At 37.9% G+C, this 25,906-nt stretch overlaps 1 protein-coding gene across 6 annotated transcripts in view; it reads left to right on the forward strand.

Moving 5' to 3' along the window:
• Positions 1 to 25,906, forward strand: part of cep350 (centrosomal protein 350) — a 113,189-nt gene that overhangs the window by 14,200 nt on the left and 73,083 nt on the right. For 4 of the 6 annotated variants that reach the window (XM_062038697.1, XM_062038696.1, XM_062038693.1 and 1 more), the window contains one exon: positions 14,856 to 14,975. The exons of the other annotated variants lie outside the window; for them this stretch is intronic. The gene's annotated coding sequence lies outside the window, so the exon portion shown is untranslated. The remainder of the gene's footprint in view (positions 1 to 14,855; positions 14,976 to 25,906) is intronic. 6 annotated transcript variants of the gene reach the window in all.

Here is a 25,906-nt window from a genome sequence, read left to right on the forward strand (position 1 = left end):
GGCTTAAGCTAAATAATTATTCGTTAAAGGGGTTAAACGACTTAGTGTAGACATGGCCTCAGTCACAGCAGCTGAGTGAAGGACGCTGTGTCGGGAAAATGAGAGCAACATCAAATATTTTTCTCCTCCGCTGTATACTCTGTGTTTGGAATAAATGCGTTTGTCTCCAATATTGTCCACACCTGTCAATCTAATGACAGCAGTGCGCACACCGAGACTCCATGGAAATGAAACAATTAAAATGAAGTAAAATATAAAGCTTTACACAGGGGGGAATCTATGGAGCAAGGTTCGTGTAGTTGCCGCCCGGTTTTCCAAAGCAAAACGGCTTTAAAAATTTCAAAAGGTATTACCGTATTTTTCGGACTATAAGTCGCTCCGGCCGAAAATGCACAATAAAGAAGGAAAAAAACATATATATGTCGCACTGGAGTATAAGTTGCATTTTGGGGGGAAATGTATTTGATAAAACCCAACACCAAGAATAGACATTTGAAAGGCAATTTAAAATAAATAAAGAATAGTGAACAGGCTGAATAAGTGTACGTTATATGAGGCATAAATAACCAACTGAGAACGTGCCTGGTATGTTAACGCAACACATCATTGCAAGAGTCATTCAAATAACTATAATGATAAATGATAAATGGGTTATACTTGTATAGCGCTTTTCTACCTTCAAGGTACTCAAAGCGCTTTGACAGTATTTCCACATTCACCCATTCACACCCACATTCACCCATTCACACACACATTCACACACTGATGGCGGGAGCTGCCATGCAAGGCGCTAACCAGCAGCCATCAGGGGCAAAGGGTGAAGTGTCTTGCCCAAGGACACAACAGACGTAACTAGGATGGTAGAAGGCGGGGATTGAACCCCAGTAGCCAGCAACCCTCCTGATTGCTGACACAGCCACTCTACCAACTTCGCCACGCTGTCCCTAGAACATGCTATACGTTTACCAAACAATCTGTCACTCCCGATCGCTAAATCCGATGAAATCTTCCTCCCCGGTGTCGCCTCTGGTATGCGCCGTTTCCTTTCTTTCTGCTGCTCGATCGCCGTTTTCTGCTGCATATTTCACTATGTCCGGCTTGTAATCTGCACTATATGATTTCCTTTTCGGTGCCATTTTAGTTCAGCCCTTCTCACTTTTTATGGTGAAATGGTGAAATAATACATTTTAATAGCTACGGATGTAGCAGCAGTTAGCATCCCATGACCCACAATGCACTTCTGCCATGACGCACAATGCACTTCTGCCATGGCCCGCCCCCGCCGAATTCTTATTGGTTGACGTGTGTGACGATTGTTGACGTGTGTGTGACGATTGCGGACATTTGCTTCGTCTCTTACGCGAATGAGATAAGTAATATTATTTGATATTTTACGGTAATGTGTTAATAATTTCCCACATAAGTCGCTCCTGAGTATAAGTCGCACCCCCGGCCAAACTATGAAAAAAAACTGCGACTTATAATCCGAAAAATACGGTATATGTTCTCACACAGTTGCTTTTAGCTGCGTGGAATTAAACTGCATGCGTTTCTCACTCTTTCCTGTCTCTCCTTCTCACAGAGACATAAAAACAAGCGCACCTTCTTCATACGTCACATACTGTCACGTGAGAAACGTCACACGCTCCCGCGGAGCAGACAGATAGCGACATGGTAACGTTAGCTGTGATGCTAACAGCTAGCGATGCGGTGCGAGTGGTAATACGAGAGAAAGACGGTGCGAATTTGGTAACAAATGGAGGAATAATTAATCCCCAAGAAAAACAGTCCGTCTGATGGTGGTTTGGCTTCAAGCGGGAATAGGTCTTTACATGTCAACATCTCCGTTCGGTGCCACACCAACTACTGTATTTTTCGGACTATTATGTCACAGTTTTTTTCATAGTTTGGTGCGATTTATACTCTGAAGCGATTTATGTGTGAAATTAACACATTACCGTAAAATATCAAATAATATTATTTAGCTCATTCACGTAAGAGACTAGACGTATAAGATTTCATCGGATTTAGCGATGAGGAGTGACAGATTGTTTGGTAAACGTATAGCATGTTCTATATGTTATAGTTATTTGAATGACTCTTACCATAATATGTTACGTTAACATACCAGGTACGTTCTCAGTTGGTTATTTATGCGTCATATAACGTACACTTATTCAGCCTGTTGTTCACTATTCTTTATTTATTTTAAATTGCCTTTCAAATGTCTATTCTTGGTGTTGGGTTTTATCAAATAAATTTCCCCCCAAAAATGCGACTTATACTCCAGTGTGACTTATATGTTTTTTTCCTTCTTTATTAGGCATTTTCGGCCGGTGCGACTTATACTCCGGAGCGACTTATACTCCGAAAAATACGGTACTCGAATATCACGATATAGTAATTTTCTATATCGCACAGAGACAAACCCGCGATATATCAATATATCGCCCAGCCCTAGTTAGAACCCATTTCCTCAGCATATTATCATATTGAGAACGAAATAGGCACTGACACTACCCATATCCACATAAGTTCCTGTATTGTTGAGTATTGCAAATGTTGCAGTACATGAAATTGTCATCTTTAAAAGTGTAGCCATTTACAGTATTTGTGGTGATGAGCCACAGCTTGAAAAAAGTAAACTTTTTTTTAAGGGAGGAAGATGCAGAAGGTAGAGACACTTAGGAATGCAATGGTAAACGGTATAATGATAAACCGTGGTAAAATTCCGGACGGTTAGTAATACCGTTTAAAGTTTTGATTACCGAAAATCTCTCATTTATTAATGCTTTGTAAGCAACACTGCTTACTTCCTGGAAATGGTGTCACAGCAGCACCGGCACATGCGCAGTAGCGTCGTTCGGCTTAAAAAAACATGGCGGAACACAACTATCCGGATTTTGTTAGGGAGATTTCCCCTCGGAGTAAAGAGAGCCGATCGCTGGGTTTAACTTAATTTTCTTTTGCTTAATTTTCGTGGAGTCTCAACGTGCGTTTAAGAGCGCACTGCTGTTTTTAGATGGCGACAAATGTGGACAATATTGGAGACGGACGCATTTGTCTCACGCTATAAGTATACAGCAAAGGAAAAAACTTTTTGATGTTACTATTATTTTCTCAATACAGCGTCCATCAGCTGCGGTGACTAAGAGTCAATGGGGTGAGGAAACATTCAGCAGGCGATGTGTCGAGAACGTTGCCACAACATGTTTATAAAGTCTTTAGTTTGTTTACTGGGATGCTCACTTGTTCTTTATTTACGTGCTAACTGTATCAGTGTTCAAATAACATCAATACTAGCTGTGATGTTTTGTTATCTCATCGAATTGAACGCAGGCTGTGAAGATTGTGTATTCGAAGTGTGAGGTATCACTCCTATTTATTTTTGTTAGCCAACAAAACTATGAACGCTATTCTTATCTATATGGACACAAAGTGCAGTTACGACTTATGGCCATCAGGTGCCCCCTTGTAAAATTCTTACATTTGTTTTTATTTGTTTATCTCTTATGTCCATAAAGTGCTATCTTGCAAAATTTTCACATTTATTTTATTTATTTATGTTTTTTCTTCTTCTGCCATATTACTTGTTTATAATGATTGTGTTGCTTTCATATGCACATTCAATTTCTACTTGAGGTCCACGAAACAGTGTTCTTATCTATAATAATGTTTCTTTTACAAAGGAAATCATTTTGAATGTGTTGTGCTTTTTAAAAATAAAACTTGGTTACAATATTTCAGTGTAATCACTTTTTGAAACTTTTGAGCACATTTAAAAATACCCCGATTATAATAACGTGATCATTTTAGTAGGGCTGCAACTAACAACTAATTTGATAATCGATTAATCTGTCGATTATTACTTTGATTAATCGATTAAGAATCGGATAAAAGAGACAAACTACATTTCTATCCTTTCCAGTAGTTTATTGAAAAAACAGCATACTGGCACCATACTTATTTTGATTATTGTTTCTCAGCTGTTTGTAAATGTTGCAGTTTATAAATAAAGATTTATAAAAAAAATTAAAAAAAAGTATAGCATAGATCCAACGAATCGATGACTAAATTAATCAGTAACTATTTTTATAATCGATTTTAATCGATTTAATCGATTAGTTGTTGCAGCCCTAAATTTTAGTCACATAAACCGTGATAAGAAATTTGCATACCGTGACATCCCTATTTACACTGCAGGGCAAAGTGGCCCAAATCAGATTTTTTCGAAATTATTTTTTCCAGCTGACTGTTTAGATTACCTGTAAAATGTGATCTTCATAATACTCCAATATAAACGCGCTCAGGTCCCTATTTGGCCTCGACGTCACTTGCATGCGCAGTTTGATAAAGTGAAAACAAAGGAAGTTGACCGTGTTCCGGAAATGAGCAAAGAAGTCGCTACTACTAGTACAAAAAGATTAACAAGTCGCCACACCTTAATAATTGTTGTTTTTTTACGTGAAAATAAATTATAGATATGTAATATATATATATATATATATATATATATATATATAGATGTGTAATATATATCCACCAGTGTGGATCTATGTTAGCTTTATTTTTTCAACTCAATGTACCGTATTTTCCGCACCATAAGCCGCACCTAAAAACCACAAATTTTCTCAAAAGCTGACAGTGCGGCTTATAACCCGGTGCGCTTTATATATGGATTAATATTAATATTTATTTTCATAAAGTTTAGGTCTAGCAACTACGGTAAACAGCCGCCATCTTTTTTCCCCGTAGAAGAGGAAGCGCTTCTTCTTCTACGGTAAGCAACCGCCCCCATAGAAGAGGAAGCGCTTCTTCTTCTACTGTAAGCAACCGCCAAGGTGAGCACCCGCCCCCGTAGAAGAAGAAGCGCGCGGATATTTCATTTCATTTGTGTGTTTCTGTAAAGACCACAAAATGGCTCCTACTAAGAGACACGCGTACAAGGTTCCACTGACTTTTGATATTCATGTGAACCGCACTGTGGATACAACGGGAACACGTACGGTGAATATTCGCACCACAGGGAATGAGAAGTCGTCCTTCACTGGGTCTAGCTTGCCATGCTAACGGCCAGAAACTTCCACCCATGGTGATATTCAAAAGGAAGACCTTGCCAAAACAGAACTTTCCAGCCGGCGTCATCATAAAAGCTAACTCGAAGGGATGGATGGATGAAGAAAAGATGAGCGAAGAGACCGGGTGACTTTTTTCACGCAGCTCCGTCCCTGTTGATCTACGACTGCATGCGCGTCCACATCACAGATGGTGTCAAAAAACAAGTGAAGCACACTGAAGAAGAAGAAGAATTCGAGGGATTTGTGGATGAGTAATAACTTCAGAACGTGAGCTTTAAATGTTTATTTTGTGTGTTGTGTGACATTAACGTTCGAGCAACGTCGAGTTATTGATGTTGCTATTGCTCTGCACTATTTTGAGTGTTACTATTTTTGTGATTGCACATTTGCACATTACATTTTGGGAGTGAACAGAGTTGTTAGAACGCTGGTTTGTAATATATTATTAAAGTTTGACTGACCTGACTGTTTTTTTGACATTCCCTTTAGCGCAGCGTAGGTGCGGCTAATAACACGGGGCGGCTAATAGGTAAACAAAGTTTTGAAATATGCCATTCATTGAAAGTGCGGCTAATAACACGAGGCGGCTTATGGTGCGGAAAATACGGTACGTAACATGTAAGCAAATACGCCAGAGCGTACACGCCAATTCAGGTCCTTCAACAATCGCTGTTTCTTTGGATTCAATGTATATAATATAAATAAATAAATATATTTGTGTGTATGTATATGTATATCAATGCGTTTTCTTTATTTTCATGACTATTTACATTGTAGATTGTCACTGAAGGCATCAAAACTATGAATGAACACATGTGGAGTTATGTACTTAACAAAAAAAGGTGAAAAACCTAAAAACATGTTTTATGTTCTAGTTTCTTCAAAATAGCCGCCCTTTGCTCTGGTTACTTTTTCGCACACTCTTGGCATTCTCTCGATGAGCTTCAAGAGGTAATCACCTGAAATGGTTTTCACTTCACAGGTGTGCCTATTCAGGGTTGATTAGTGGAATTTCCTGCTTTATCAATGGCGTTGGGACCATCAGTTGTGTTGTGAATGAGAAGGTGTGTCCAAACTTTTGGCCTGTACTGTATGTGTAGGTATATATATATAAAATCTCTTTATATATAGCCAATTATTTGCACACTTTTGACTAGTGATGCACCAAAAATTTGGCTGCCGAAAAAATACTTTGCTCATCGAAACCGAATGTTGTGATGATGTAGCCATTTCCGCTGCCGGTTCGCATCTTTGCCTGCGCACACGAATGACGTAGCTCGCCCTAAGATGACGTAAAATTCGCAATCGGGTCGCATTCAGGTTGTGTTTCCGTTTACACTGCAGGCACATTTCAAAAGATCAAATTCAAATCGCATTCGGACGACCTCCTGATGTGGCCTGAATCTGATGCGGGAAGATCAGATTTGAAGCACTTTGGGGTGTTTAGACTGGCAAAAAATATCTGATCTGTGTCACTTAATGGCAAAAAAATCAGATTTGGTGTGCAATGTAAACGAGGCCTTATTTTGCATCAGGCGCAGTAGCGGTTACAGAAGTGTGTACAGACAATGTTAAGGAACTATCGCTCGGAAGCAGATCAGAGAGCTACAAGAGCAATACGTTTTATCCTAATCTTTAGTGGTATTTTTGTGTTTTCCTTTCCCTGCTTACTATTTAGCCGGAAGTTGCATGCATGTATGCACAGTCCCTGTTTGTGCATAACAAAACAGCGACAGCCATTCAAAGAATTTGTCTTCGCTGCCAACCTGCGGTTATTTACGGGATGTTTTAGGGACTAGCGAAGTTGGCTAAATTAGCCTGTCTGTGAAGCGAGGAAAAATCAAAGAGTGAATGGGCTTTGAACGATTAAAAAAATGTTGAGCTTGGACCACGTTATAGTATAGGTTAGCGAGTAAGGCTGTAAAGAAGATGGGGGGAAAAAGGAGGTATGCTTGTGGCAACACGAGTGCTGTGCAACATGTCCTGTTTAATGAATGTGTTGCTGACGACCAGTAGATATGTCTCATGATTTAAAATATTAAAACCCACTAACTTGTACAATATCTAGTGCTGCATGGCCAACGTTGCCAAAATGCACTATAAAGTATAATCATGAATTCATTAAGATTACATGTTATAAAAATATTAATGTTATAATTAAACAAACAAACAAACTTGCAGTAGATACTATGAATGCAGTCTTAAATCCATGACTTTCCTAAGTGACTCACAAGCTAATCAAAATATTTGAGTATCAAATATAGCCATCATATCTGTTCATGAAATGCCTTATTGTGATGGAGGGAAAATATTTTCTCGAACCAAACAAAACATTGAATTAATGAAATAATCTATGGATATTTTACATTTTAGACTGGCTTGAATTGATACGGTTAAGGTATTTTCTCAACAAAAACAATGAACAAATTAAAGGAACTTTGGATGGTATCATATATTCTTGTAATGTCTACTATTGATATGGTGAAGATATTTTCCCCACAAGAACAAAGGATTATTGATGATGTGGTACAGTCATGAAACAAGTGTGGTTTTAGTTTATAGCATTTAATAGATAGAAACATTAAGGTTGTTTGCATTTTTACAGAATTTATATGTAAGAAACACTTTCTAAAGCATTGCAAAAATGGTAAAATCTCTTCAACCCCTTGACCCCAGCCTGATATTTTTCCAATTCCTCTGTTTTTTTTACCCAATGGGATTCCTGGTACATAGCAACATCATTGCTCTCCACAGAAATGTTCCGACTGATGTTTCCATAAGTTTGTGACCCGCTACTCTACCAAAAACATTAGAAATAAGTTCCACATTCAGGACACGAAATCTAAGGTTCACTTGAATGCAATCATTTGAATTTATCATATAATGTTCTTGATGCTTATGCAAAGTTCTGTTAGTACTTTGTTTGAGGCTTAAGCATACATCATACATGAATTAGCAGGAAATGTAACCAGCATTGTCTGCTTTCTGTTTGCTGTGTCAAGGAGACTGTGTTCACCTCAGGGCAACATCATGTGATTCATATGGGCAAACTGCATGACTTCTGTTGAAGTCTGTTAAAAAACGAAACACAAACACACACATTGTGCAAAGTGCAAACTAAGCATGAATATGAGTCAGCAAGAGGAGAATAGAGGAGGTCTTGAGTTTTTTATTTTTAAAAGTCCAACTTGAAATGTGGTATTACAGGTCTTTTTCAGATAAACATTACATGCATGGCATCTGATAATGTTTAGTTTCACTCTCTTTCATGGAAACCTGTCGCTGAACATGCTGTTAAACCACTTTTAAATGACAAGTTGAATTTGCATTTATGTGTGTGAAACAAAGTGTTGTAACAGATTTTATTTGTATAATCAACCTGTTCAATATGTCTAAGAACTGTATCATTATGTCAGTGTTTTATATCGGTCGATTATAGATAAATATTGATATTTTTTAAGAAAAATATATTAAATGTTAACATTTTTATTTCAACTGTAACCTTGTAACAATTTGTTTTACCTGTTACATGGCTAATCTGTGTACATGTTTTTAGTACTTACCGGTACTAAAATATGTAGCAACCATAAATCATGAATAATTTATTATAATGTCAATAAAGCTTTATATTATATTTAAGGCTGCAGCTAACGATTATTTTTCTATCGATTAATCTATAGAATTTTTTTTTTTTTTTCGATTAATCTATAGATTTTTTTTTTCTTTTACCGATTATTTTTTTTTATTTAAAATGAAGATAAAAAAAATAAATGTAGGCCAGTTTTTTCAAAAGGCACGGCTTTTATTCACAAAAAAAAGTATGGCCACTCAGTCAACATTGACAACAACATGACAAAATATTCTGTAACAATGTAAACATTTAAAACTTTTAACATTTAACAAAATTAAAAGTAGCTTATTTGCTTTTTAATGTGCAAATATAAAAGTAAACATCCAGTGCAAATCTTAATATTCTGCAATAGTATAAGCATTTCAAAAGTAAAAGTTTTGCTTATTTTGCTTTAAAATGTGCAAAAATAAAGATAAACATCCAATACAAAAAAGTGCAAAACGAAATATTCTGTAACAACAGTGTAAACATTTCAACAAAAGTAAAATTATTGCTTATTTTGCTTTAAAATGTGCAAAAATAAAGATAAACATCCAGCACAAAAAAGTGCCAATATTAATATTCTGGAGCACTGTAAACATTTAGTATTGCTTTTAAAATGTGCAAAATAAACATCCAGTCCAACACAGTACACAATAACCAATTCTACTCATTCCAGTGAGTGACTAACAGTTGTAATGAAGAAAGGTTAGCATGTCTACATGCTCTGGGGTGAGGCTGGTTCTTTTCTTGTTTAAAATATTCCCAGCAGCTGAAAAAAGGCGCTCAGAAGGGGTCGATGTGGCTGTAACTGAGAGGTAAGACCGAGCCAGCATTGCCAGATTTGGAAACCTTGCCAACTAATTAACGTTGGCGTTAAAGAGGAGCGCGTCTTTGTAAACACTGAACAGGCACGCCAAACGCGCCTCTCTGAGCGAAACGGTGCTTTAGTTTATGAATTTACAACGCAGATACAAATGACACATTCCTTTTTTTGTGTAATGATGACAACGTATACTCACGCGGACGATTGACTAGTTGATGGTGATGGCAAGAACGCTGTCGGGTGTTTTCTTTTCAAATGTTCGTTCATAGCCGTTGTGCTGCTATGATAGGCCATTTCCGCTCGACACAGTGTGCATACAACAACATTATTAGGCCGTTTATTGAAATACTCCCACACTTTTGATGACTTTTGGCGTGCTTTTTTCCCCTCGCTCGCACCGCTCGCATTGTCTGCTTTGCGCTCCGCCATGACGGTAGTGTGACGTAAATATGCAACGCGTCGACGCACAAAAACGGCGTCGACGTAGTTACGTAACCGTCTACGTCGACGCGTCGTTTCAACCTTAATCATATATTCTAACCTAATCCTTGGTTATGGCAGACTATATGTAAAATGGTTGATTGACTTGGAGAGTTACATTGTGTTGTTTAAGTGTTTATTTTTTAAGCAGTTCTTATATATATATATATATATATATATATATATATATATATATATATATATATATATATATATATATATATATATATATATATATATATATATATATATATATATATATATATATATGCAAACACATTTTATATTGATATCTACTACTATTGTCTTTGGCAATATATTAGGGGTGTAACGGTACGGGGGGTTCGGTCGGTTCGGAGGTGTACCGAACGAGTTTCCACACGAACACATTAAGCTAAGCTAAAGTCTTAACGAGCTGCTCCGCTTCCTTCTGCCTGTCTCTGTCAGTACACAGCACCCAGCATTGTCCCACCCACACAACCATCTGATTGGTTACATACAGAGCGGTAACAGGCAATCAGCAGTGCGTATTCAGAGCGGTAACAGCCAATCAGCAGTGCGTATTCAGAGCACATGTAGTCAGTGCTTAGCGTTTAGCAGGTAAGCATCAGGCAGCGGGCTCTCCCCAAATTATAATAAACACCTCCCAGTCAACTACTAGTAACATCACTATGAGCCCGTTGACCTTTTGAAATATAAACTGCAGCTCAGCTCGCTCGCAGTCCTGGCTTGAGGTGAAGGCTAATTCGCTTTTACGTAACGTTAGCTATGTGTGCGTGTGTGTGTGTGCGTGTGTTACGGACAGCAAAGCCCTGTCTGTCTGTTATTTCACTTTACCTTTTTCTGTGTTGATTGAGCTGTGTTGAAGCAGCAAAAAAGGACATTATGTTAAATGAACACTTTCTGTCTCTGATAGTTGATATAATAATGTAACTGCATCATAAAGCCTACATGAACTCCATGGTGTTCAGGGATGAATAGTCTCTCCTATTGCTATTGTACTATTTTTTTCAGCTATAGTTACATTAATCATTAGTAATGGAGCAGCCTAGTTTTGAATGGCAGTGTCCCTGCTATCACATGTTGATAAAAATATAATATTTACATAATAAAAATCAACTACAGGCTTCCCAAATGCTGTAATAAATTAAGCATTGTGAGTTGACTTGAAACTGTTTAAAGGCCTACTGAAATGAAATTTTCTTATTTAAACGGGGATAGCAGATCCATTCTATGTGTCATACTTGATCATTTCGCGATATTGCCATATTTTTGCTGAAAGGATTTAGTAGAGAACATTGACGATAAAGTTCGCAACTTTTGGTCGCTGATAAAAAAGCCTTGCCTGTACCGGAAGTAGCGTGACGTCACAGGTTGTGGAGCACCTCACATCTGCACATTGTTTACAATCATGGCCACCAGCAGCGAGAGCGATTTAGACCGAGAAAGCGACAATTACCCCATTAATTTGAGCGAGGATGAAAGATTCGTGGATGAGGGAAGTGAGAGTGAAGGATTAGAGGGCAGTGGAAGCGATTCAGATAGGGAAGATGCTGTGAGAGGCGGGTGGGACCTGATATTCAGCTGGGAATTACTAAAACAGTAAATAAACACAAGACATATATATACTCTATTAGCCACAACACAACCAGGCTTATATTTAATATGCCACAAATTAATCCGCATAACAAACACCTCCCCCCTCCCGTCCATATAACTCACCGATACAACTCAAACACCCGCACAACACACTCAATCCCACAGCCCGAAGTACCGTTCACCTCCGTAAAGTTCATACAGCACATATATTTCCCCAAAGTTACGTACGTGACATGCACATAGCAGCACGCACGTACAGGCAAGCGATCAAATGTTTGGACGCCAAAGCTGCGTACTCACGGTAGCGCGTCTGCTATCCAACTCAAAGTCCTGGTTGTGTTGCTGCAGCCAGCCGCTAATACACCGATCCCACCTACAGCTTTCTTCTTTGCTGTCTTCATTGTTCATTAAACAAATTGCAAAAGATTCACCAACACAGAAGTCCAGAATACTGTGGAATTTAGTGATGAAAACAGACGACTTAATAGCTGGCCACAATGGTGTCCCAATATGTCCGCACAATCCGTGACGTCACGCGCAAACGTCATCATACCGAGACGTTTTCAGCAGAATATTTTGCGGGAAATTTAAAATTGCACTTTACTAATCTAACCCGGCCGTATTGGCATGTGTTGCAATGTTAAGATTTCATCATTGATATATAAACTATCAGACTGCGTGGTCGGTAGTAGTGGCTTTCAGTAGGTCTTTAATGTTGCACTTTTTATATGTAGAAGAAAAGTTTTGTCATTTTATTTAATATGAGCAACAACTTGAGGCAGTTTAATGTGTATTAACGTGGGCAGAATTATTATAGTGTTCCCAATGTTAAAAGGATAAAGCCATTGTTTACAAATTTGGTAAATAAATAACCAAAAAATTTATATTTTGTTGTTTTCTTACTGTACCGAAAATGAACCGAACCGTAACCTCTAAACCGAGGTACGTACCGAAATGTTGTGTATCGTTACACCCCTACCATATATATTGATATTGTTTTGTCAGTTCAGCTGTATATACTTGATTGCCTGTTTTTACTTAATGTCATCTCTGACCTTTTTTTCTATAATTGTCTAAAGCAGACCTGGGCATTGTACGGCCCGCGGGCCGCATCCGGCCCTTTGCGCATCCCTGTCCGGCCCGCGTGAGGCCAATCATAAATTACAAAATAAATTTCAAAAAGTATCTATGTCGAGTGTGCAATACAACGGTGCTGCTTTTGTTTTGAAAAGCGTTATTTGTATTACTTCCGTGTGGACGTATGCGCGTGTGCGATTGTGAGTTAATTGAACGGCGCAATCACAAATTACAAAATAAAGTTTAAAAAACATCTATGTCGTGCGCGCAATACAACTGTGCTGCTTTTATTTTGAAATGTGTTATTTATGCCGTATGTCCGGGGGGAACCTGTGAGTGAAGGTGCATAGAGACAAGTGATGAGACGCTAAAAAAAGAAAAGTTGATGACGAATGGCGTGTTTTCAACAAGACATGGACTGGCAAGTATTTCTTTACATAAATTAATGGTAAAGCCGTGTGCTTAATTTGTGGTAGAATATCATTTTAATCGCCACTACACGAAGAAACACGAGGGAAAATACCGGAATGTGTCTGATGAAGCGCGCACAAGGGAGGCCGAAGCGTTGATGGTAAAACTGCAAACCCAACAAGGAATTTTTGCCATATTTCACACCCCCAGAGATGCAGCCGTCAGGACAAGTTTCGTCATTTCTCACAAAAGCGCCAGATAAAGTAAGGCGTTTTCTGACGGAGAGTTTATTAAGGAGTGCTTATTGGACTCTGTTGCGCTGATATGCCCGGAGACATGGACTGTTTTTCGCTAACTTTGGATGAGAGCTGTGAATGATGTACGTGACACCGCCCAGCTGCTCTTCTTCTTACGTGGGATAACTGCAGACTTTCAAATCACGGAGTAGCTGGCAGCCATGCAGTCAATTAAAGCGACAACCACAGGTAATGACTTGTTCACATAGGTAAATGCGTGTTTGGACATGTTAGGACTGAAATGGGACAAGCTGGCAGGTGTGACAATCCAATCCACTTTATTTATACAGCACATTTAAACAACAAAATGTTTCCAAAGTGCTGCACAACAATATTAAAAACAATATTCAAATATTATCCTTAGCTCCACCAATGACTGAATAAAAAGAAAAAAAAATTACATATAAAACCAATATAAAAAACAATATAAAATAAATATGATTAAAAACTATTTTTAACAACAGATGGTTGTCCAAATCTGATGGGGAAAAATGTTGGATAATGCAGGATAAAGTGACCATCAAAAGCAATCTGCTTTTGTATAAAGTTAAGTTAGGTTAAATTAAATTATTATTATTATTATTAATTATTATTATTATTATCATCATTATTATTTATCTTACGGTATATCAAAAATAATATTGAGCAAAATTTAATTGAAATATTGTCGTGTGGCCCTCCAGCAGTGCTCGGGTTGCTTATGCGGCCCCCGGTGAAAATTAATTGCCCACCCCTGGTCTAAAGCATTTCCTCTTTTAAAATAGCTGACTTTCCCCCCCCCCCTCTTTTGTGTTATTTGTGTTTTGGTTTTCATTTGACTTTTTAGTCTTGGCAAGCCCATTGTTTTGGTCCTAACAATAACTTGTCCAGAGTTGGAGCATGCCTTTTGGGCTGTAATTATGTGCACAATGACAACATTTCAATCTTCGCAGGCTTTAACTGTAGCTTAAGCCAAATTTGACCAATTTCAACGGTAACAGAAGATTCAACAGCTACATTTTACAAAGAGCACTGCAACGTGTGACATTATTCTAACTATATGCAAATGTAATTGTCGTAGAATTTCTGACCTTTTGACCTATATTTCTTGTCTATTAAGAATGTCCGCTCATTTTCAATTCTCTTCTATTTTGTGCCATTGAATGGACCAGTTGTGGGAAGAAGGTGAATATGGAGTTATGCCAACCTGTCTACAGAATGTTTAGATTTTCCAAATATGACTAAGAGATACGAGGTTGTTTTGGAACAGACAAACCAAAACAAAACAATCATGACGCACGAGATAAAAAACAGTGACGCACAAAAGACATATAAAAAATGGCAGAAGACCGGGACTAGAGAGAGATTTTGGCTTGTGTGTGTCTTGTTTGCTCCGGAGTACATGTGGTCTGTCTGCACGGCCAACTCAATTCAACCTGCACGTCTGATAATGGGTAATAAAATTTGTTGTACTAAACTACTTTTGTTGCCTGCTTAAGCTTCAGACAATCCACTACACAAATTGGCGTCACGAACATGATGGCCCAGAAGCTACAGGTCGACAGCCGCTCCCGCTCTCTCTGTCAGGCAGACAGTGTGTTGTACGCGCGCATCACAAGGTAAGCAGTTTGCTTAAAGTGTAAACATTTTCTGCCTGGAGAGAGCCGGATCGATAAGACTAATTGCTGAACCTGTTTTTGATAAAAGATAGGTTTAGTCAGGTTCTCCAAAAACAACCTGGAATGGGGTAAATTATGGTTGCATTGAGTTGTTTTATATGTGATCATTTGTCTGTGTGTTTGTTGAAAACTTGTGATTTCTTGTTTTTAGCTAAAAGGGGATTGTTAATAGAATTTTGGTGGTTTGGAGTGTTTTTGAAGCGTAGACTGTGAGACGAAAATTTTATTTTAACCTCTTCATCCTCTGTCGTTGCTGGCAGAGGATGCTTCTTTCTGCAAGTGCATCAGAATTAGCCAGAGTTGGATGCACCTGGGGATAGGTTGATTGGCAACACTAAATTGGCCCTAGTGTGCGAATGTGAGTGTGAATGTTGTCTGTCTATCTGTGTTGGCCCTGCGATGAGGTGGCGACTTGTCCAGGGTGTACCCCGCCTTCCGCCCGATTGCAGCTGAGCAAGGCTCCAGCGCCACCCGCGACCCCGAAGGGAATAAGCGGTAGAAAATGGATGGATGGATGGATACAGCTAAATTTAAGGCAGGGTTTTCTAACTGGTGTGACATTTGGCCCATACAAATGTATGAAGTCTATGAATGTGCGACATATCTCTCTATGTGGAAACTGCAGCGGTGGAAAAGCCTCATATTGGGTGACCGTTTGGTGACTCCGGTAAAGGAGATCAACTGAGCTGTATTTGTCTAGGGCTGCAACTAACGATTAATTTGATAATCGATTAATCTGTCGATTATTACTTCGATTAATCGATTAATAATCGGATAAAAGAGACAAACTACATTTCTATCCTTTCCAGTATTTTATTGAAAAAAAAAACAGCATACTGGCACCATACTTATTTTGATTATTGTTTCTCAGCTGTTTGTACATGTTGCAGTTTATAAATAAAGGTTTATTTAAAAAAAAAAAATATATATATATATTTTTTTTTAAAAAGCTTCTGCGCATGCGCATAGCATAGATCCAACGAATCGATGACTAAATTAATCGGCAACTATTTTTATAATCGATTTTAATCGATTTAATCGATTAGTTGTTGCAGCCCTATATTTGTCACGACGTTCTGTTTAATTGGCTGCAGTATAGATGGATAGAGATCGCGCTCCATATGGTAGAGCTTTGGTGAAGCTTTGGTGAAACTGTATGGAACTGACCAAAACATGATGACTGTAGAGCATTGGGTGATTATCAGTGACTCTATGGTGCTTTTATGCTGTTGCCGTGTATTGGTCAGGGAGTAAAACCAGGGGCTGCTCCGCTGAACGGGTTAATCGCCGTTGTATGAGTAATGAAGGGACCTGTGTTTGTTAATGAGACGGCCTATTCCACAAAAGCACGCGTGCATTAGTTGTTTATATTTGTCCGGACATGGGGTGGTATTGTAATTTATAAATGTGTGTGTATAATGATGAATGCTGAAATGTGTGTGTATTGAGTGAGTCAGTTTATGTTGGTACATTTAGATATATGCGTAATTTAATAACTTTTGTGTAGCACCTGGTTTCTTATCTGTTTTAATTCCCCTCTTATGAAAGGCAAACATTATACCTCTCGGTATTCTCCCTCACGCAACCCCCCCCCCCCCTCCTTTCACGCTTTTTCTCACAGCCCCGCTATCTGTAAAAGTTGGAAAATTGTCTAAAATGTGTGTGCTTGTGAGAAAGTAGACAAAGTTTATGTACAGAAAACATATGAGTGAATGATCTATCCATTTAATTATCTTATTCCGCTCTCGGAGGTTGGATCGCGGGGGCAGCAGCCTAAGCAGGGAAGTCCAGAATTCCCTCCCCCCTTTGCTATTTGTCCATCTAAGAGTGAATGATAAATGTTGTTTCTTATTATTAAGGTTCTGATATGATACAGCTGTGCTTCTGGATGAGAAAAATAGTTGACTGTTGCATTTATTTTTAACTGTGCTGGTGATTGTAACTGTGACACTGTGGTTTGCAAGAAGGCTCTCGCTTTTTTGGGGAAAGATGTGTGTGCATGTGACTCAGTAAGAAAAAAAAAAAAAAAGGAGGCCCTGCTGGAAGACATTTTAAGATAAGGGATGTGTGCGTGTGACGAGGCTGTGTGAGACAGCTGCACGTGAGAAGTGGGCCGAAGAGGTGTGACACTGTTAGCATAGCATTGAACTAGGGTAGCATTGGATTAGATGAGCATTGAGCTAGTTTAAAAAAAAAAATATATATATATATATATATATATATATAGTGGACAGCTGTACTCAGTCTGAGGAGAGTGCTGACAGGTTGGTTTTGATAATAGGAAAAATAAAATATACTGTATATGAATAAATAAACATTTAAATATCAATACATACATTTGGACTGGGACATTTAAGCATTGTTAAATTCATTAGTCATTAATTATGTGTGTAATATACTGTATTGAACAGCTCTGTTGCTTATCTGATCCATCCAGTTCCTGTGTGGAAGTTGAGACAAACACACACGCACGCACATCATAGATTAGAACACATTGTAGCTTTGAATTAATAATGATATAGCAAACACATTAAATACAATTGAATTAAATTTAATAAAGGTAAAATGATTATTTAATTATATTGACATTTTAATTATTTCAAGAATAATCACGATGAAGTAAAATTTTAATTTATATTCTAAAACTTCTAAAAAACATCTGTGCAAACTGTGAAACATGTAGTCTGAAGAAGTACAGATAAGAGTCGCCAACACTCAGCGCCTTAGTCAAAACAAAACGTAGAGAAGCGATAAACAAATTCCAATCAGAAGACAGACAAAGAATGAGAACGAATGTAGAATTACATGTAAAGAATAAAACTAAATGGAAACAACTGTCTGCAAGATAAGCATGACGTCATGAATTGTGCTCGGGTTGACAATAGATAGATAGATAGACAGATAACACGTTATTGATTCCTTCAGGAGAGTTCCCTCAGGAAGAAGAAGAAAAAAGTGAACACTAACTATTAAGGGTATAAATGGAAACAAAATAGAAAAATATCACAATGACAATAAAAATAGAACAGTAAAATAAGAGAAACTAGGCATTAACGACCATGATATAAAAAAGTATTGCACTGTTATTGTTTTGCATTCCCTGTTATCCTAGCCCCCCCCCCAAAGAGGAGTTGTACAGTCTAATGATGTGTGGGACAAAGGATTTTTTATAGGCTAAAGCAGTAGTTCTCAAAGGAGGGTATAGTGTTTCCGCCCGGATAAAAAGGGGGGGTACCTGAGATTTTAAATATTCTAAAATAGCGACAATTCAAAATCCTTTATAAATATAATTATAGAATAATACTTCAACAAAATAAATATTTAGAATTAAGTTCACGAGCCCAGATGGATCTCTATTACAATATCCAAAGAAGGTTGATGATTGATTATATGTATAGAAATCTTTATTAAAATGTAATCACTTGTTTAATTTTTAAAACGTTTTAGTTTTTCTTATATTTTTTTGTTGTCCAAATAGTTCAAGTAAGACCACAACAAATGAGCAATATGTTGCACTGTTGTACAATTTAATAAATCAGAAATTGATGACATTATGCTGTATTTTATTTCTTTATTTTCCTGGGAAAAAAGGTTGAAAACCACTGCCCTAAATCATATTAAAGCCAAAATTATAAAATGCAGGTTATGAAGGAGGAAAAATGGTTAAGAGATAAATAATGATACAGGTTTAGATTGCTGCTGACCCTGTTGTATTTTATAAGACTGATTATTTTGGATTATTGTGTTTGTATTGTGAGAGAGTGAGAGAGAGAGGAAGAGAGAGCAGGTGAAGGAAAATTGTGGGTGCAGAGGATGGTTTGAGAAAATATGGGAAAAGGATGTTTATAACCTTACGTTACGTGAATGGTTTCTAGAAGAACAGAAAATAGAAACATTGTGTGAAGTGTAAGGAAGAGATGGATACAGGATGTTGTTTGTAAAGGAAAACGAAAGTGAAGAAAAGATGAGAAAGTGACAAATGAAGGTATTCGTAAATGGTATGCTGTTGATTGTGGTTAGCTGCAAGTTTGTTTATTTGTTTGAGTGAAATGGGAAGAAATCAATAGGAATAATTACATGCAAAATGGAATAAAACTATGAGTGCGATAGATAATGAATGAATAAATGAAATAAGTTTATTTTGGTCATATAATCAACCATCAACCAATTTGTGTGAGCAGTTTAACAGTACAGATTAGACATATTAACAATCATACACATTTACACACAGAAAGAAAGAAAAGAAAAAGAATGACCGAAAAAGGAATAGGCGGAAGCCGAAGCTTATATTGACCTATCCTATACATTCACTGGACATTAAATTACCTGGAACATCAACGTTAAAAGATGAAAGTATTTGTTACTATATTTTATAATGTTCAAAAAACTTTACTTTTCAAGGGTCTCTTAAACCATAACAAAAAACTACATGTGTTCAGCTCATCACTGAGGATGGTCCATCATTTAACTCCTAGAACTGAATTACATTTGTATTTTTATTTTTATTTTACTTGACCTATTTCAAAAATCAATATCCCCCGTAAATGATAGTTTTCTCCTCATAATGTAAATAAGCTAAGAATACAAACCGGAAGGCTGTTGTTCTTTACTCGGAAACATAATTGCCATTGTTTTAAAATTAAATTATCTGAACATTTAACACATTATGACTTATAAAAAATGGATTGGTATGATCATAATAATAATGCTTTGTGTATTATTGAAATTAGCCTTTTAAGTTTAAGTATTGGGTCTATATTTCTTCTATAAACATTTCCCCAAACTTCAAAACAATATTACATATGGAAAAATAAATGTATAATATAACATGTGCAGACATTTCTTATTCAGCATGTGTTTTACTTTATACCGAATAGCAATGGATTTGGATATTTTTCTTTAATATGTTCAATATGCGGCTTCCAACATATTAATGATCAATTACTATTCTCAAGAATGTAGTTCATATACTCTGTCAATTTCCACTTGATTCAACTTTAATTTTTGTTTCACAATTTGACTTTGCACCCTGGACAGGTCGTCACCTCATCACAGGGCCAACACAGATAGATAGACATACAACATTCAAACACTAGGGCAAATTTAGTCTTATTAAATTCCCCATATTGAGATCTATTACTTAAAATAACTACTAAACCACTATTGTGAAACACCTTTCTAATTTATGGGAGTATTGGGATAGGATTGAGGAAGATGTCTGCTGTGGTGGTGGTTAGTTTGGAAATTAATTTAATAAAAGTAAGTTTAAGTTGGGTAACTTTAAAGTGTAGTCTGACATTTTTAATTTGGAGTAATTTATTTTTATTTAGACATTGCAGTACACCATACTTCTGGGTGTTGAGCTAAAAGAGGATAATGGCATGACGTAATAAAGTTAAAGTACCAATGATTGTCACACACACACTAGGTGTGGTGAAATTTGTCCTCTGCATTTGACCCATCCCCTTGGTCACCCCCTGGGAGGTGGGGGGAGCAGTGGGCAGCAGCGGTGCCGCGCCCGGGAATCATTTTTGGTGATTTGGCCCCCAATTCCAACCCGTGATGCTGAGTGCCAAGCAGGGAGGTAATGGCTCCCAAATTTTTTGTAGTCTTTGGTGTGACTCGGCCGGGGTTTTGAACTTGCGACCTACCGATCTCAGGGCGGACACTCTAACCACTAGGCCACTGAGATGAAGGAGGCAAACCAAATCTCAACAGCTTTCAGTTAGCTATAGATTTTGAGAGTATAATGCGAATAACTATAACTTTACAACTGTTTGCTGTGAATAGTGTTGAATAATAATTACAAATAACAGCCTACATTAATAATTAGAATAAGAGCCGATATGTAAAGTGTTAAAAAGAGGAGAAGTGTGATTAGGCCTGGCGCTTATAGCATGGCCTTGTGTGTTTGTTGTGACTAGGTTGGATAACCAGTCGAAGACAGGCAAGGCAAGGTGGGGCAGCTTTGTTTGTGTGGCGTTTTTCATGCACAGGGCAGACTCAAAGTGCTTCACAGACAACAAAGTGAAATGAAAGAAAATAAAAGCAAAATTAAAATGCAGACAACAAAAATAAAAACAGTGCGGACGATTAAAAGTTAAAAGATTAAAAGATTTAGCTGAAAGATAAGGAGAAACGTGAATAAAAACATTCTTTTGTTTTGGAGAATATCACGCACAGCGGGAGGTCAGAGTGCAAGTATGACAGCTTGCTCGCGCCTACTGATAGACAAATGATAGTTTAAATTAACTTATACATAATCTTAAAGTGAATTAAAAGGGTACTTAAATACACATGAAGTAGTACGTATAATCTTTGAATTAGGGTTATTGATTAACATTTAATGGGATAGTTAAGACTGTGATTTTAAAACGTGATATGCAAAATTGAACTAACCGAGAGGATATGAAAACGATGGGTGTACATGTTTTGAGTTCCAAATTCTGGAGGGAAAAAACCTCAACAAAACGTAAAACCATACAGACGGACTTGGGTGGTAGTCACGGTTGTCCTAGGTCAAGCTAGGGTGGAGTTAAGCAGCCGGGGGACTGCCAACTTCTCTGAACAAGACAAGCTCCAGAGTTGTAGCCAGAACATGCTCACAAAAAAATACAGGTGTGACAGAGGACGCCCACAGCAGGACGAACAGCAGGATACAAACAGACCCCTGCTGGACATAAGTGTCAACGGACAATGTTCAACACAATCTTTGGAGCATTCCTTTGTGGTCAACCTGCACACACCTTGTAATGACCTGCTTACGAACTGTGCCCTGACAATTCAATACCGCACAGAAGGAACGTCCTGATGTTGCCTGACAGCACGACATCAGCTGACAACTACTGGGGACGCCTCCCAGGAACGAATAGAGGACGGGGACTGCTCCAACTGTCCGAGCACTGGCTGACTGAGGTGCGTCCGTGTGCCCTGCCACCCAAACCGCCAAAGTGTATGATCACCAATTAGACGACTCATAATAGGAGCCTTTTGACTCTTATATATCAATCAATCAATCAATGTTTATTTATATAGCCCTAAATCACAAGTGTCTCAAAGGGATATATGGTGGGACTCAAGGTATGGCCGCTCATGTGAACTATCCTTACAACAATTAGCATGGTATAAGATGGACAACTAATGACCCACATTGTTCCTTTGCTCTCTGTCCTGCCTATCAAGTGATAAAACAGGGCGTAGCTGCCGCTGATTGGACCGATACGCAAATACCACATTTTTAATTATTTCGGTTGTCTGTTAAAAACATAGCTATTGGCTGCAATTTGGACATTCCTGCTGTAGGCTACAAGGAGCTAGCAGCTACACAACAGATGAGCTAAAATAACCAAATTAAGCATATCAAATATTTATAGTTTCTTATTACATACACAAAGTCGCAGAGAAACAGAAGTCTGTAGAAAGTATTCAGTAACAAACGTGTCCGCATTATTAAACTTTCTACCAAAGGAAACATACTGAACAAATACAGCAGTTAATGTCAGACTCTAATCCGGATTACCTTGTCCATCAGAGACATGGTTAAAACCCACAACACCTTTTGTTCTAATTAATGTCCCGGGGGACAAGATTACAGAAAAGACAGATCGAGTGACAAAGGGGGGAGGAATTATGACTTATGAAAGGGAAAACATTAAAAGTAGATCAAGTTGAGTATGTTAAAATTTAATTTAATTTAATTTTCCTTAGAAATGTATTTCAAGGTAATTGTAGTATACCGACCGACCACAGCTAAAGACATTTTTCTCGATTCATTTTCAGACATCCTCAAACAGCACAGTATGAAAAAATTGAACGTCATGGGGGACGTTAATCTGGACTGGTTAAATAAGACTCGTAGAAAGAAACTTAAGGATATTGAAAAACACTGTTCTACATGATACAAATGATAAGCAGCCCTACTAAAATTACAATTGGATGACAAAAATCAAAGAGATCATCTGTAAATACACTAATACAAAACCAGAAAGAAGAGTGCTAAAATAAAAATACCTTGGATTAATAAAACAATTTGGATTCTAATAAAGACATCGGGACTCAGCTCTCATAAGAGCAATTACCGTATTTCCTTGAATAGCCGCAGGGGCGCTAATTAATTTAAAACCTCTTCTCACCCCTGCGTTTACCAAAAGCAGGCGAGATTGCCATGCATGCGGTAATTATTTTAAAACCTCTTCTCACTCCGGCGCTTACCTTATCATGAAAAGCACATTTAATAAAAAAAACTTTATTATGGTCTTACCTTTAGGTATAAATGAGTCCATGCCAGCTCCTTTTGAAGAAAAGCATCGATATAGAAGTCTTCCTTCAGTTTTAAAAGTCTCTCTGTCTCGATGGAGATCTTCCTTTTAAGTATTACCTCCTGCTGCGATTGAAAGTCCAGTTTAGAAAACTGTTTTATTTTAGATATGTAATCCTCCATGGTAAAATAAATGGCTGCGCACTATTGCTGCTGTTGTCTTCTTCTGCAGCGCAGGTCTTCTGCAGTACCAGCAGTCGCAAGAAGGATCACTAGCGCCCTCTACCACCAGGAGGCGGGAGTCATTTAATGACTCATGTTTGACCCGGCGGAAGTGCCAAGCATGCGCTAATTATTTTGCGAAACGAGTTTGACCCGGCTGTAATTCTAGGCATGCGAATACCATATTCCCGGCGCCAATTCAAGGAAATACGGTATAACAGGTCTAAATACAGATCGTATGATTTTAAAAGTTTTGAGGAACAAAGTTACAATGTTTATGCGGAAGTCTAAGGCTGACTTTCACTTAGAATTAATCATAGCTGCAAAAGGGAACATTAGACAGTTATGGAAAACCATGTACAAACTTACGGGAAGAGAGCAAACAAGAAACAACACTATAACATTAAATATAAATGGCGCTACTATTGCAGACAGTCTGGACATAAGTGATCATTTTAATGAACATTTCATCCAGTCTGTACAAACCCTGAATAAAAAGTCCCTCAAAATCAGTGCAAATAATTGTCATTTATTCAGGATGGACTAATTTTAGAATTAACAAATGAAACAAAGTTAAAATCTTCGCTGCATTATCAGACTCACGATCTAGAGATATATATATACGGGTTGGACACTATCTTCCTAAAAACGTATAAGGATTGTATTATTGCTCGTATAACAACGATTGATAAATAAATTAATAACGGAAAACACTTTCCCTACCACGTCGAGAAACTGCTACTATAATTAAATCCATAAAGCAGGAAATAAAGAAGACCAGAACAAGTACAGACCAATTAGCCTTCTCCCCGGTATAACAAAAGGAATAGAAAATTTGAAGTTAAAAAGTGGCTTTGGAGCAATCAAAGCTGCTCACACGGTCACTAAGAGGGGCATTATGTTGACACATCAACTTAATGTGTAGTATATTTATCCATGAGAGCATTTTCGTTGTAAATTGTGAGGTATGGCTGTTAAAATCTTGGTTGTTTTTACGAATGAGGACAGATGTGAACAAGAGCATTTATGGTCTTTGTGTGATGATGTAAATAAGGTGTGGTTGTATTGTATATTAAGAATATGTCCATGAAGGGGCATTTTATTACTTTTCTTAATTTGATTACATGCTACAGTATGATTATTTTTTGATTAATTATTGATTATTATGAATGTATATATTTATTATATACATGGCAATAAAACTAAAACTATTCTGATTATGATTAATTAGTGTCATAATTTTATTGCTTGATTTTTGGATCCCTTTAATTTAGGTAGCCAGGGACTGCAGATGGAAAGTAGCTATTTAGATATAATCTGGTACAGAACATATCTGTTTCTGAACTTAATGTTTCTGTGCATTGTCCCATCATAGATAGACTAAATTAAATACAACGATTTAGTGAATTATTGAGGCCACAATAATTCACTAGGTGTTGTAAAATATCAAAGTACTATTGCAAAAGCGAACAGTGACCTCAAACATGACCTGTCCTCCGCCTCTGTTCTTGCTGCGCTTGACTATCAGCTGCCTTTTCTTTTTCTTGGATGTTTCTGAAACTACTAATACTACTACTACTATTACTATTACTACGACTAACACTGTCCCTGTTTCAGTGACAGAGGGGGGAGGTGAGTTTGGATTGGGTCAAGTTTGAGCGTGTTGAGGTTTTATTTAATCGATATGATCAATCCGGTACAAGGATAAAGGAACGTAATGATTTAGATTGACAATTGCAATGGTTGGCGGAAGCAACCCCAACCTCAAAGGAGGGTGCCAATTCAGTAATTAAATGTTTTGTGAATGATCTAATATCCCGACATGGTTTCCCCAAAAAAGATTAGGTCAAACAACGGCACCTATTTTAAGAAAACAGGTTATCGTCTTCAGTCACAAGATCAGCACTTCTCAGGACCAGCAGCTTCCTAGGAAGGCGGAAAGACCATGAGACCAAAATGCCACTCCAGATTCCCTTGCACTCGCTAAGAGGGGCACGGTCAAAGCCAATCCAGGACCAACACCCGATACCTGACTGGAAGGAACCGAGAGGAGAGACAACACCTTGCCAGCGATGACGAGAACGACTAAGGTTGCCAGCCAATATGTGTCCGTCGGGACTCCAGCAGCTGTGGAAGGAGGTTTCGGGAGTGCCGAAGCGGCAAGGAGGCCTTGAAGCAAGCCAAGGGCCTGGACCAAAGCCCCAACGCCCCATACTTTTTCTCAGCTTTTCCCCAATTTCGGCCAGCACGGACATGCCATTAAACAGTCTGCCCAATGGACTGAACCACACCCCAAGAAGAGACAGAGACAGACTGGTTGAGTGGATCTCTTTCTTCACCAAGGCAGCCAAAAGCCCAACGAGATGTCGGCAGGCCACCAGCCTGAAGCACC

This window comes from Entelurus aequoreus, linkage group LG27 (assembly GCF_033978785.1).
Source record: "Entelurus aequoreus isolate RoL-2023_Sb linkage group LG27, RoL_Eaeq_v1.1, whole genome shotgun sequence".
In the NCBI taxonomy this organism is placed as follows: domain Eukaryota; kingdom Metazoa; phylum Chordata; class Actinopteri; order Syngnathiformes; family Syngnathidae; genus Entelurus; species Entelurus aequoreus.